Source organism: Pristiophorus japonicus, chromosome 15 (assembly GCF_044704955.1).
Source record: "Pristiophorus japonicus isolate sPriJap1 chromosome 15, sPriJap1.hap1, whole genome shotgun sequence".
NCBI lineage: Eukaryota > Metazoa > Chordata > Chondrichthyes > Pristiophoridae > Pristiophorus > Pristiophorus japonicus.
Genome location: NC_091991.1, coordinates 93,883,200 through 93,896,786, shown reverse-complemented (window position 1 = coordinate 93,896,786; position 13,587 = coordinate 93,883,200).

Below are 13,587 nucleotides of genomic sequence, written 5' to 3'. Positions count from 1 at the left end.
CCCGGAGATCTCCCAGCACTGTTGGGGAGAAGCTGGCTGGCAAAACTAAATTGGAAATGGGATGATGTTCACTCCATGTAGTCAGAGGAACGGACCTCCTGCTCAACAGTTCTAAGTCGTTTTGAACATCTCTTTCAGCCAGGTGTGGACACCTTCAAAGGGGCTAAAGTTAAAATCTACATCACACAGGATGCCAGACTAGTCCATCACAAGGCTAGAGCTGTGCCTTATGTGATGAGGGAAAAGATTGAACACGAACTGGACCGGCTTCTGCGGGAAGGCATTATGTCACCCGTGGAATTTAGCGACTGGGCAAGTCCCATCGCCCACGTCCTGAAGCCTGATGTATCCGTACGAATCTGTGGGGATTACAAGTCTACCATAAACAGAGTCTCCCTACAGGACCAATACCCATTGCCCAGAGTGGAGGATCTATTTGCCACATTGGCTGGAGGAAAACTTTTCTCGAAACTAGATCTCACATCTGCGTATATGATGCAAGAACTGACCGAAGAGTCTAAACCACTCACCACCATTAACACACATCGAGGCCTTTTTATGTACAATCGATGCCCATTCGGCATCAGGTTGGCAGCTGCTATATTCCAGTGCAACATGGAGAGTCTGCTCAAGTCCATCCCGGGGACAGTTGTGTTTCAAGATGACATACTCATCACGGGCAGGGACACCGACTCCCATCTCCGCAATTTGGAGGAAGTACTAAGTCGATTGGATCGGGTCGGCCTAAGAGTTAAGAAATCCAAGTGTCTGTTTCTCGCGCCCGAGGTTGAATTTTTGGGCAGAAGGATTGGCGCTGATGGAATCCGCCCAACAGAATCCAAAACCGAAGCAATTCGTCTGGCACCCAGGCCCCGGAATGTCTCGGAACTGCGCGCCTTTCTCGGGCTACTCAATTACTTTGGGAACTTTATGCAGAACTTGAGCACGCTGCTGGAGCCTCTCCACGTGCTACTGAGAAAGGGGTGCGATTGGTTTTGGGGGGACGCCCAAGAACGCGCCTTCAATAAGGCACGCAACCTTCTATGTTCCAACAGTGGTTTAGCCTTTTTTGACCCAGGTAAAAAGCTAGTTCTTACATGTGATGCATCAGCGTACGGGGACAGGTGCGTTTTACAGCATGTCAATGATGTGGGTAAATTACAACCCATTGCTTATGCCTCCAGGTCACTTTTGCGGGCGGAGCGCGGGTACAGTATGGTTGAGAAGGAGGCGCTCACGTGCGTGTATGGTGTCAAAAAGATGCACCAATACCTTTTCGGGGCTAAGTTCGCGTTAGAAACCGACCACAAACCCCTCACGTCCCTACTATCCGAGTGCAAGGCAATAAACGCCAACGCCTCGGCACGCATTCAGCAGTGGGCACTCATGCTGGCGTCTTACGACCACACAATAAGGCACAGACCAGGCACAGACAACTGTGCCAACGCGCTTAGCAGGCTATCCCTGGTGACCACGGAAGGGTCCGACGAACAGGACTGTGAGTCCACAGTTTCGCCCATGACGGTCGCCAAATCAGAGCCTGGATGACCAGCGACCCCACATTATCCTTAGTCAAAAGATGTGTTTTAACTGGTGACTGGGCAGAGGCTCGCGATGCCTGCCCCAAGGATACCAAACCTTTCCATAGGCGCATGCATTAACTATCACCACAGGCAGACTGCCTGATGTGAGGCAGCCGAGTAGTTATGCCCTTGCGAGGCAGAGAGGCGTTTGTCCGGGAGCTCCACCGCGAGCACCCGGGGATCGTTCTTATGAAGGCCATAGCAAGATCCCAAGTCTGGTGGCCTGGCATTGACGCGGACTTGGAGCTCTGCGTCCGGCGGTGCACCATTTGTGCCCAACTCAGTAATGCCCCCAGAGAGGACCCCCTAAGCCCCTGGCCCTGGCCCACCAAACCGTGGTCACGGGTGCATGTCGACTATGCGGGCCCATTCATGGGCAAAATGTTCCTCGTAGTCGTTGATGCATTTTCTAAGTGGATCGAGTGCACCATTCTAAACTCGAGCACTACCTCCACCACTATGGAGAGCCTTAGAACTATGGTGGGGGGGAACTTGATGGACCTGTGGGAGAGCGAAGAGATGAATTAGAAGTCTTATCATAAAAATGTGTAATGTTCTCATCAAATGCATGATGACATTTCAGGGGTATTTGACAATTTGGAAGGACAGACAGAAAGGAAACGGAGGTGGGCTAGCTCTGTTACTAAAGGATGGGATAAGTGCATTAATGAGGAACAATATTGGTTCAGAGGATCAAGATGTTGAATCAGTTTGGGTGGAGATAAGGAATAATAAAGGGGAAAAGTCGCTGGTGGGCATAGCCTATAGGCCCCCTAACATTAGCTACACTGATGGATGGTGTATAAATCAAGAAAAAATAGAGGCTTCTCATAAAGGAACGGCAATAATCATGGACGATTTTCACCTTCATATTGATTGGACAAAGCAAATTGGCCAGGATAGTCTTGAGGAGGAGTTCGTAGGGTGTATCTGGGATAGTTTCCTTGAACAGTACGTTGCGGAACTAACCAGGGAGCAGGCTATCTCAGATCTGGTACTGTGTAATGAGGCAGGATTAATTAATGATCTCATAGTAAAAGATCCTCTCGGAATGAGTGACCATAATATGGTTGAATTTCAAATTCAGTTGAAGGGAGAGAAAGTTGATTCTCAAACCAGGGTCCTAAGCTTAAATAAAGGAGATGACAAAGGTATGAGGACAGAGTTGGCTAAAGTGGACTGGGGAAATAGATTAAAGTATGGGACAGTTGATGAGCAGTGGTAGACATTTAAGGAGATATTTCATAACTCGCAACAAAAATATATCCCAATGAGAAGGAAAGACTGTAAGAGAAGGGATAACTAAGGAAATAAGGGAGGGTATCAAATTGAAAACAAAGGCATACAATGTGGCCAAGACTAGTGGGAGGCCAGAGGATTGGGAAATTTTTAAAAGCCAGCAGAGAACGACTAAAAAAATGATTGAGACAGGGAAGATAGATTATGAAAGTAAACTAGCACGAAATATAAAAACAGATCGTAAGAATTTCTACAGGTACATAAAAAGGAAAAGAGTGGCTAAAGTAAATGTTGGTCCCCTGGAGGATGAGACTGGGAAATTAATAATGGAGAACAGGGAAATAGCAGAAACGTTGAACAAATATTTTGTATCGGTCTTCATGGTAGAAGACACTAAAAACATCCCAATAGTGGATAATCAAGGGGCGATAGGTTGGGAGGAACTTAATACAAACACTATCACTAATGAAGTAGTACTAGGTAAAATAATGGAACTAAAGGCAGACAAGTCCCCTGGACCTGATGCCTTACATCCTAGCATCTTAAGGTAAGTGCCTACAGAGATAGTGGATACATTGGTTGTAATCGACCAAAAATTCCCTGGATTCTGGGGCGGTCGCAGCAGATTGAAAATCCGCAAATGCAATGCCCTGATTTTAAAAAAGAGGCAGACAAAAAGCAGGAAACTATAGAGCAGTTAGCCTAACATCTGTCGTAGGGAAAATGCTGGAGACCATTATTAAGGAATCAGTTGCGGAATATTTGGAAAAGCATGATTCAATCAAGCATGGTTTTATGAAAGGGAAATCATGTTTGACAAAATTGCTGAAGTTCTTTGAGGATGTAACAAGCAGGGTGGATAAGGGGGAACCAGTGGATGTGGTGTATTTGGATTTCCAGAAGACATTCAATAAGGTGCCACATAAGAGGTTACTGCATAAGATAAAAGCTCACGGGGTTGGGTGTAATATATTAGCATGGATGGAGGATTGGCTAACTAACAGAAAACAGAGAGTAGGGATAAATGGGTAATTTTCCGGTTGGCAAACAGTGACTAGTGGGGTGCCGCAGGGATCGGTGTTGGGTCCTCAACTATTTACAATCTATATTAATGACTTGGATGAAGGGACCGATTATAATGTAGCCACGTTTGCTGATGATACAAAGTTGGATGGGAAAGCAAATTGTAAGGAGGACACAAAAAATCTACAACGAGATATAGACAGGCTAAGTGAGTGGGCAAAAATTTGGCAGATGGCGTATAGTGTGGGAAAATATGAGGTTATCCACTTTGGCAGAAATAATAGAAAAGCAAATTGTAATTTATACAGAGAAAAATTGCAAAGTGCTGCAGTACAGAGAGACCTGGAGGTCCTTGTGCCTGAAACACAAAAAGTTAGAATGCAGGTACAGCAAATGGAATGTTGGTCTTTCTTGCAAGGGGGATAGAGTATAAAAGCAGAGAAGTCCTGCCACAACTGTACAGAATATTGGTGAGGCCACACCTGGAATACTGCGTGCAGTTTTGGTCTCCGTATTTAAGGAATCATGTATGTAACCACAATGTAACACCACTGTATTACTGTATACACTCAACCTAGATGCACACCTTGACCACAAGGGGTGAACTTGTGGGAGACACTCCTTACCTGATCACACAGGTATAAAAAGGGAGGTCCCACACAGGGTCATCGTCTTTGGAGTCCTGTGAATAAAGAGTTAAGGTCACAGAGTGACCTTGTCCCCAGAATGTGCCTCGTGTGGTTTCATACTGTAGAGTAAGGACTTTATAGGAACGATATACATTCATTGGAGGCTGTTCAGAGAAGGTTCACTAGGTTGATTCCGGAGATGAGGGGGTTGACTTATGAGGAAAGGTTGAGTAGGTTGGGCCTATATACATTGGAGTTCAGAAGAATGAGAGGTGATCTTATTGAAACACATAAGATAATGAGGGGGCTCGACAAGGTGGATGCAGAAAGGATATTTCCACTCATATGGGGAAACTAAAACTAGGGGACTCTGGGCTAGATTTTACACTTTTGTGTTTATCGCCCAAAAATGGGTGTTATTTCTGGCGTGGGCGCTTTCAGATCGCCGGCTTCTCGCCCATTCTTAAAGCACCTAGTCTCCATTTTTGAAATTGTGCGTTACCGTGAGCGATATGAAATGGGCAGTAGCGTTAACTCTCGCTGACCTTCTGCCATAAAATGTCGCTGTCCTTAGCAATGGCATGGCAACGCTCGATTCCCGCAATTCAGGAGGTCAAGGGTCATCATGACATGCGCAGGAGGAGACAGAGAGAGAGGGAGCTGAGAGGGACTGAAGACATTGTGGGTGTGGTGTGGCTGCTTTGGGAGGAAGGAGGGAGAGTTTAGAGCTTTACAGCAAATAGGGAAACAAAATTTAGCTGTTACCAGTCACATATTTGCCTGAATTTGGCCTATAATGGAGGGAGAGGAGGAGGCATCACAGCACGTTGTGGAGACTGACGCTGGAGAGAGCAGTGAGGTGGGAGAGGAGCACATTGGAGGGCGCAAAAGAGCCAGGAGGTTCTCGGATGAAGCAAATGCCTCCCTCCTGCAGGAGGTCGAGCTACACTGGGGTGATTTGACACAGGGAGAGCGTGGGAAGCCCATCCCAAAGGCCTACCAGAAGATATGAGCTGAGATAGCAGAGGTGGTCTCGGACCAACGAGATTCTGCTGTCAAGCAATGTCGCAAACGATGGAACGACCTTGTGGGATCCGCAAGAGTAAGTATTACATTGATTTACATGTACTTATGTATTTATATAATTTGATATGTAACAGTCATGAGTGACTATCAGCAGATGTGAGGTCTTTCACTTTTACCGGGAATGTTTTACTTAAAGCCTGCGGTCACGGTGCACGTCTTTAGGTAAAGAATGATAATTATCATAATAATCATTATTACAACTGTCAATTATGTGTTGTATCAGTCTCTGTGACAGTACCGAGCAATGATATCACGCAATGATCTCATGCCATGTCGTCCTGTCACCTTTTACAGAAGAAACTATCGATGATAAGGTCCGTGCAGAGGCGAACGGGTGGGGGGCCACCAGTCCCCAGCGACATCACAGAGATGGAGGAGCGAGTGCTCGCACTCATGGGGAAGCACCCCCTGACAGCCGCGGATGCATCTGCAGACCCTGAAGTGATGTCACATGAGTAAAGCTTACACCATTGTGTGATGTAAAGTCAATAGATGCCACACCCACTCATATCCGAACAATCATATATGATAGATGATTTCTAAAATTGTCCTAGAAATACTGCTGGCCTAATATAATCATTGCACTGCACAATGTGTTGATGGTCATGAAATGTCTGTGATGATTTTGATAGCGGTGGTGCTTTTGTCGTGTATATGCTGTGTGTAGCGCTGGACTCACCTTGTGACCCTCGCACCCCCTTCTCCTCCAATAACCTCATTTGTGTTTTGCAGCTCAGCCAGCAGCACGGCCCCAGGCAAGACCACAGAGGCCAGAAGGTGGGGGCGCAGGGCCCGACTCTCCGGACGATCCCTACATCTGATGCTGAGGAGCTCCAATTCTTGCCCATCAATCCGCTGTGTCTGTTCTCTATGGATGAGAGCAGGACTTCGAGGAACCTGCATCGCCACGCTCCAGAAGCCATTCCACCCCAAGGCCATCTAGTGGTCCTCTGGTCATTCCCGCTTCCACTCTGGAGGTACTGGCCCCAAGCACCTCACCACAAGGCACCCCATTTGTCCCCAGGACGGTGCCGACCTCGCGGAGTCCTTGAGGACGCGGCAGGTCTGGTCCACGAGCGCCACATGAGAGCGGAGAGATGGTACAGTTGTCCAGGGGGACTGTAGACATTGGTGACCAGCTCATTGAAGCATTGGGGGGCATATCCCAACAGCTGGCCACCATGACCGGGTATATTCCACGGATGGCGGAGGCCCTGGATGCGATAGCCAGGAACACTGCTGGCACAGGGCTCCCAGTGGTCCCAGAGCACAGCATTCCACCCCTAGGTTCCATACCACCACTGTGAACGACAGATGAGAGCAAGGACCAAGATCCTGCTTCTCCAACAAAGAATGTTGCCCCCTCAGCACCCCCCGCTCCCGTACCCATACAACCGCCTCTGCTTTCATCACCCCAATGAGGCACCGCCTGAGGAGGGGAAGGGGTAGAGGTGTGTTATATCTCCATCTGGGTGTATGCAATTTGTTGTAATGTATGAGGGGAGGGGACCACCTTCCTGCTTTGCATTTGTATTCTGTGTTGCTGGATATGTTGATTGATATCAATGTGGAAAAAGTGGGGTGTGGGGGGGGCGGGGGGTTGGTGATTTTGCCCGTGATACTTATGATTTCAGACCAATGCTGGTATAAAAAATTTTTTATTGAACATAACCTTGTTGTGCATTGTCTCAGATAGCTGGACCATTCCACACTGGTGATTCCTTAACATGAAAGGGTTAAATAAAACTTAACTTCAACCAACGTAAACTTTAACTAGCACCAAGGTGATGGGCACCATTGATGTCTGAGCTGCACACACACAGCAGTGTGTCAGCATTGTCACTCACAACAACGTTATTTCAGGCAAATCGTTCAGATATCAGCTCCTCACGTATGAGTCTTGCAACTATGTAGCCACCACCGGCCCTTTCCTGTGGTCTGGAGGGGGTCATGGACATGGTTGCATAGCCAGCCTGATTGTCTGGCCCTCGGTCATCCTCTTCCTCTCTCTCCTGAGGTGGAGCATCAGTCCCTTCTGGCAATTCTTGGCCCCTCCTGATAGCCAGGTTGTGCAGCATGGAGCACACGACCACGAATTTACCTACTTGCTCAGGGTTGTATTGTAGCTCCCCTCCTGAGTGGTCCAGACATCTGAAGCGCTGCTAAGCACAGTTATTGTTTTCTGGACCACACTGTGTGTGTCTCTGTGGGTCTGGTTGTATCGCTTCTCAGCCTCGGTGTGGGTGTCACGCAGAGGGGTCATCAGTCAGGTGGCTAGGCCATATCGATTATCACCAAGCATCCAGCATTGTCCTTGTGGCTAACTCTTAAAGATGTCAGAGGCAGTGCTCTCACACAGGATGTGAGCCTCATCGAAGGTGCCCGGACATTTGGCATTCACTGCCATGATGATCTGGTTGTGGTCGACACCTAGTTGGATCTTCAAGGAGTGAAATCCTTTTCTGTTACGAAAATGCTCCGGGTCCTGAGAAGCTGGGCGCATGGCGATGTGAGTGCACTGTATAGCTCCCTACACCCTGGGGAACTTAGCAATGCGGTAGAATGCTCCAGCCCTGTCAGTCTGAGCCTCCGTGGTCATGGGGAAGCTGATAAAGTCCATCCTTCTCGCGTACAGGGCCTCCGTGACCTGTCTAATGCAGCGATGTGTTGCATGGTGAGACAGAGGGCAAATCTCGACCGCGGAGACCCGAAAGGTACAGGACACGTAGAAAGACAGTGCCGCGTGACCTTGACCTCGACCGACACTGATGTCCTGATGGCAGGCTGCATATGTGGCCTGATGAGCTCACATATTTCATTGATCACCACCTTGTGGAAGCGCAGTCTCTGAAGGCAGGTGTGGTCAGAGACGTTGAGGTAAGACCTCTTTTCCCTGTACATGCGGGGTGTGTATGATCTGGCCCTCCTCCTCATTCTTGCACGTCTTAAATTGGGGACATAATGATGTGCATCACACATTGAGCCATCTGCGTATTAATCGACGCAGGCTGAGAAATGGCTGCCCCCATTGCAATGAAAGTATAATAGCGGTTGATCAGAAGCAATAATTTCCTGACTAAAATATACCTAAAGTAAACCCCCAATAGTCCAGAGTCAGAAAATATGTCTGTTGAGATGGTCACTTCACCTGAGAAGAACTCCAGAGTCAATGCAAACTTCCCTGAAGATGAAGCAGCCTTTTGAATGAAGCGACCTGCGATTTTAAAAATGGCATCCACACCGCTGGCTTTAGTTCAGAACAGTTGCACTTTTTCTGGGTGTTTTTTTGGGCGAGCGATATTGTGGGCGATATGTGTGCGAGGTGGTGAAAGTGACGGTGGGCCATCTCCTGGGCGTTACGACAAAAAAAATGGGCGGGCGCTATTATTGAATCTCGAAGTTAATTCCGTGCGGAAAGTAACGCTGAGCGATATTACGGGCGTTGATTTCGCCCATTATGATGATTCCGACCCAAAAAAATGGGCGGGCAGTATTATTTTTTCCCGTCGCTATGCACATGGGGAAAGTAACGCTTGCCGATAAGTTTCCGAAAAATGTCCGTTAGTTTCCATTTTGTGGCTAAATGGGCGATATATGGGCTATGTCATTTCAGCGGTAAAATGGACGTTAAATGGGAGTTAAGCATGTAAAAAAATGAGGAAACTCTAGCCCATAGTCTTAGAATAAGGGGCTGCCCATTTAAAACTGAGATGAGGAGAAATTTCTTCTCTCAGAGGGTTGTAAATCTATGGAATTCTCTGCCCCAGAGAGCTGTGGAGGCTGGGACATTGAATATATTTAAGGCGGAGATCGATTTTTGAGTGATAAGGGAGTAAAGGGTTATGGAGATCGGGCAGGGAAGTAGAGCTGAGTCCATGATCAGATCAGCTATGATCTTATTGAATGGCGGAGCAGGCTCGAGGGGCCGTATGGCCTACTCCTGCTCCTATTTCTTATGACATCAGTCACCATATGAGTGAGTGTTGTGTACCATGTGGCTGTATGAGATGTAATTCTGTCATCAGTTTGCTGGGAGGTCACCGTCTCCCACTGCCGGATGCACTGCAACGCGACTTATTTATACTGCCTCCTCCTCTGCTGGAGTCAATGGGTTAGAAATTCGGTATCGCCCGTTTTGCAGCGGTAATCCCGGCTGGTCGGTAAGTGTAGCGTCTTGTGAATGTTAACGCCATCTACTGCGAAATTCGGTTTCAGCACCCCAAGAGGGAAATAGATCGGTAAATCAGTCGTTGCACAATTCTCTTAGGGCGGTGACATCAAAAATCGTTGCGATAATTTCCCAGAGCGAATGTGGATGAGGTGATGGTTGTCAGACATTTCGGCACCAGCCGCTTCTTAAAGGGGATGTAAGGTGACTCTGCCATAATGTGAACCTCACTGTCTCATACAATGTACAGTCTGTGTAGTACCTGCTCCTTCACAATGTGTACCAGCCCATGGTCTTCATTGCTGAAGAGAGCTACAAAGTTCTGCCTCAGTTCAGCTGCCATACCCTGGGTCTCCGTGCGTAGCTCTCCTTCTTGGTCCCTACCCAGCCCCACCCCTTCTCTTACCACCTTTTCAATCTTTCTATGCGTTTGCAAAACATTAGCCTTACCCTTAATCTTAGCTGGTAGCCACCAAATCCCACTGTTCACACAGCCACTCTGTGCATCGACTGAGAGTCAAATTGACATCTGTACACTTCCATACAGTCGCAGCTATTCAACTCTGCAAGCACATGTGGCAGACAATTAGCTGCACACTTACTCATACCTTCTTCTGTTTGTTATTGCAGATGAAACTCGCTCACAACAGGTGGCGACAAATGCGGACCGGAGAAGGGGAACCTGACCTCCAAGCTCTCATGGAGGTGGAAGAGCAAGTGCCCGCCCTCATGGGTGCACAAGTGGATTTGGTAGCAGTCGGGGAAACCGGGCCCCCTGGGGACAGTGACGGTAAGTTCATCCCCTTTCCCTCTTATAAGAGACCATTTATCCCTGAAACCACATGCCTTTCCCACTTTACATATAAATGTCCTATGTCACCTCCTTCTTCCCTTCCTGCCCCCTCCCCTGCTGCCACCCACACTTCTGTCGCTTTGTGCTTACAGATAATGAGCCAGGACGCAACAGCCTGTTCATGAGGCGTCCACCTCCAAAGACGGGGAAGACGAAGAGGAAGCAGATGACAGTTCTGCACCACTCCGACAGGATCCATCTGCAGCAGACGGTGGGGACACCACCTCAGTGGACAAGCCGATCTTCCTGGGGTTTGACGAGCCTGAGGTTACATAAGAACATAAGAAATAGGGGCAGGAGTCGGCCATTTGGCCTCTCGAGCCTGCTCCGCCATTCAATAAGATCATGGCTGATCCAATCATGGACTCAGCTCCACTTCCCCGCCCGCTCCCCATAACCCCTTATTCCCTTCTCGTTTACGAAACCATTTATTTATGTCTTAAATTTATTCAATGTCCCAGCTTCCACAGATTTACAACCCTCTGAGAAGAAATTTCTCATTTCAATTTTAAATGGGCAGCCCCTTATTCTAAGATCATGCCTTCTAGTTCGAGTCTCCCCCATCAGTGGAAACATCCTCTCTGCATCCACCTTGTGAAGCCCCCGCATAATCTTATACATTTCGATAAGATCACCTCTCATTCTTCTGAATTCCAATGAGTAGAGGCCCAACCTACTCAACCTTTCCTCATAAGTCAACCCCCTCATCCCCGGAATCAACCTAGTGAACCTTCTCTGAACTGCCTCCAAAGCAATTATATCCTTTCTTAAATATGGAAACAAAAACTGCACGTAGTATTCCAGGTGTGGCCTCACCAATTCCTTATATAGCTGCAGCAAGACTTCCCTGCTTTTATACTCTATCCCCTTTGCAATAAAGGCCAAGATACCATTGGCCTTCCTGATCACCTGCTGTACCTGCAAACTAACCTTTTGTGTTTCATGCACAAGTACCCCCAGGTCCCGCTGTACTTTGCAATCTTTCTCTATTTAAATAATAACTTGCTCTTTGATTCCTTTTGCCAAAGTGCATGACCTCACGCTTTCCAACGTTATACTCCATCTGCCAAATTTTTGCCCACTCACTTAGCCTGTCTGTGTCCTTTTGCAGATTGTTTGTGTCCTCCTCACACATTGCTTTTCTTCCCATCTTTGTATCGACAGCAAACTTGGCTACATTACACTCAGTCCCTTCTTCCAAGTCATTAATATAGATTGTAAATAGATGGGGTCCCAGCACTGATCCCTGCGGCACCCCACTAGTTACTGAACCCAGTGGCCTGCAGCAACACCCAGTGCGAAGAGAAGCTCAGGGACCAGTTCTCCGGAGTGTGAGTCAGCGCCTGAGTCTTGCTGAGCGTGAGTCAGATATAGACCTGGATTTGGAGGCTATGGCGACAGAGTCTCAGAGGATGCACCGCGAACTCATGGGTGCATTGACAAAGGTCCCGCAGAGCATGGATTCACTTGCTGTGAGGTTGAAGGGGCCGCCTCAAGCATTGCCCATGCCTATGAGCATTCCATCGAGCCTACACTTGGCAAGTACCAAGGGATGGTGGAGTCGACAAGCAACCCTGGAGACCCAGAGGCGATGGCGTGTGTCATGGCTGACATGGCAGCAGCTATCACAGCACAGGCCGAAGCTATGCAAGGCATTTGTGATGTGATGCAGTCACTGGTTGGTGGCATAAATTCTCAGTCTGCTGCGTTGCACACACAATCTGCTCTCATGCAGTCTCAAATTGGTGCCACACAAACACTGACTGCTGCCATCCCCTCTGGATTCCCCACAGTCCAACAGGAAACTCATGGTGCTGAAGCAGGGCAGCAATCTGTGCTCTAGCTGATTGCTCCGGATGCCAAGGCTCTGCCCCGGGGGAGTGACAGTGTGACGATGGAAATGGAAGCTGCTGTCCTCTCTCGCATGCACAGCATTCCGGCTCCCATCACTGCCACTCTGCCTTTGCACCTCACCCATTTCAGACTGCTGCCGCCCATGCTGAGGTGGTACAGCCGCACCCGGGCCTTCCAGGCCTGGGCATCCTGCTGGGCTATCTGCAGTCTCTGCCTCACAGACAAGCAGTCTTGCTGCAGACACTGCGGACACATTAAGGAGGAGCAGTCGGTGTGGGAGGGGGGGAAAGGGAAGGCATGGGAAATATGCGAGCAAGTTCCAATAAGGACTTTTGCAACCATGACCAGATGTCCTCATCTTGTAAATATTTTTGTACATATTTCGTTGCTGATGTTTGACACATGTTATTTGTGGAAGGGTCTTGGCATAATATAGTTCATGGGAGCTGGTCTTGCATTTCAGATGGGAAGTGTGATGTATGTAGCACTCAAATCACTGACTCCACACAGTCTGGTGTTGTAGTAACTGCTGTGACCTTGGTCCTTTATTGTGTAACTCCAGGGTGCCCCTCAGGTGTGGTGGGCAGCCTTTTATACTCTGTCTCGCAGGTACTTTCGGGTCTCCCACTCACAGTGCCCCTTGTGGCGCTCCATTGTAATTATACATTTAATGCACATGAACAATACATAACATCTCACTCCCACCCCCCCCAGTTCCAAAAGCAAATTGCCGGTAACCTTGGCCTGGTTCGTCCTGGTTGATTTGTGAGTGTGAGTCCATGACCATCCACTTCCCCCCCCCCCCCCCACCATGTAGAGATTATGCTTGCGATCCGGTGCAAGCATGTGGTATTTGCAGTCCTTACACGGTGATACAAGTACACAAACACCATCTCCAGTAGAAAGCAGGTACACATGGACAGTACATTAGTATGATACATATAGGTGCGTTGAAGAGTTATATCAAAAGGTTGCAGGTACACTGAACAGTTATTAAATCCCAGCTCTAGTGGGTGAGGTGTTGTGGCGGCATACTGCCCCATTCTGCCTGAGGTAATGGGCTGCGCTGAGACAGGGTATGGCAGCTAGTGTGTTCTCAGAAAATAGTTGCCTTTTGCAGCTTGTCTGCAGCCGCTGAACAATTGCATAAAT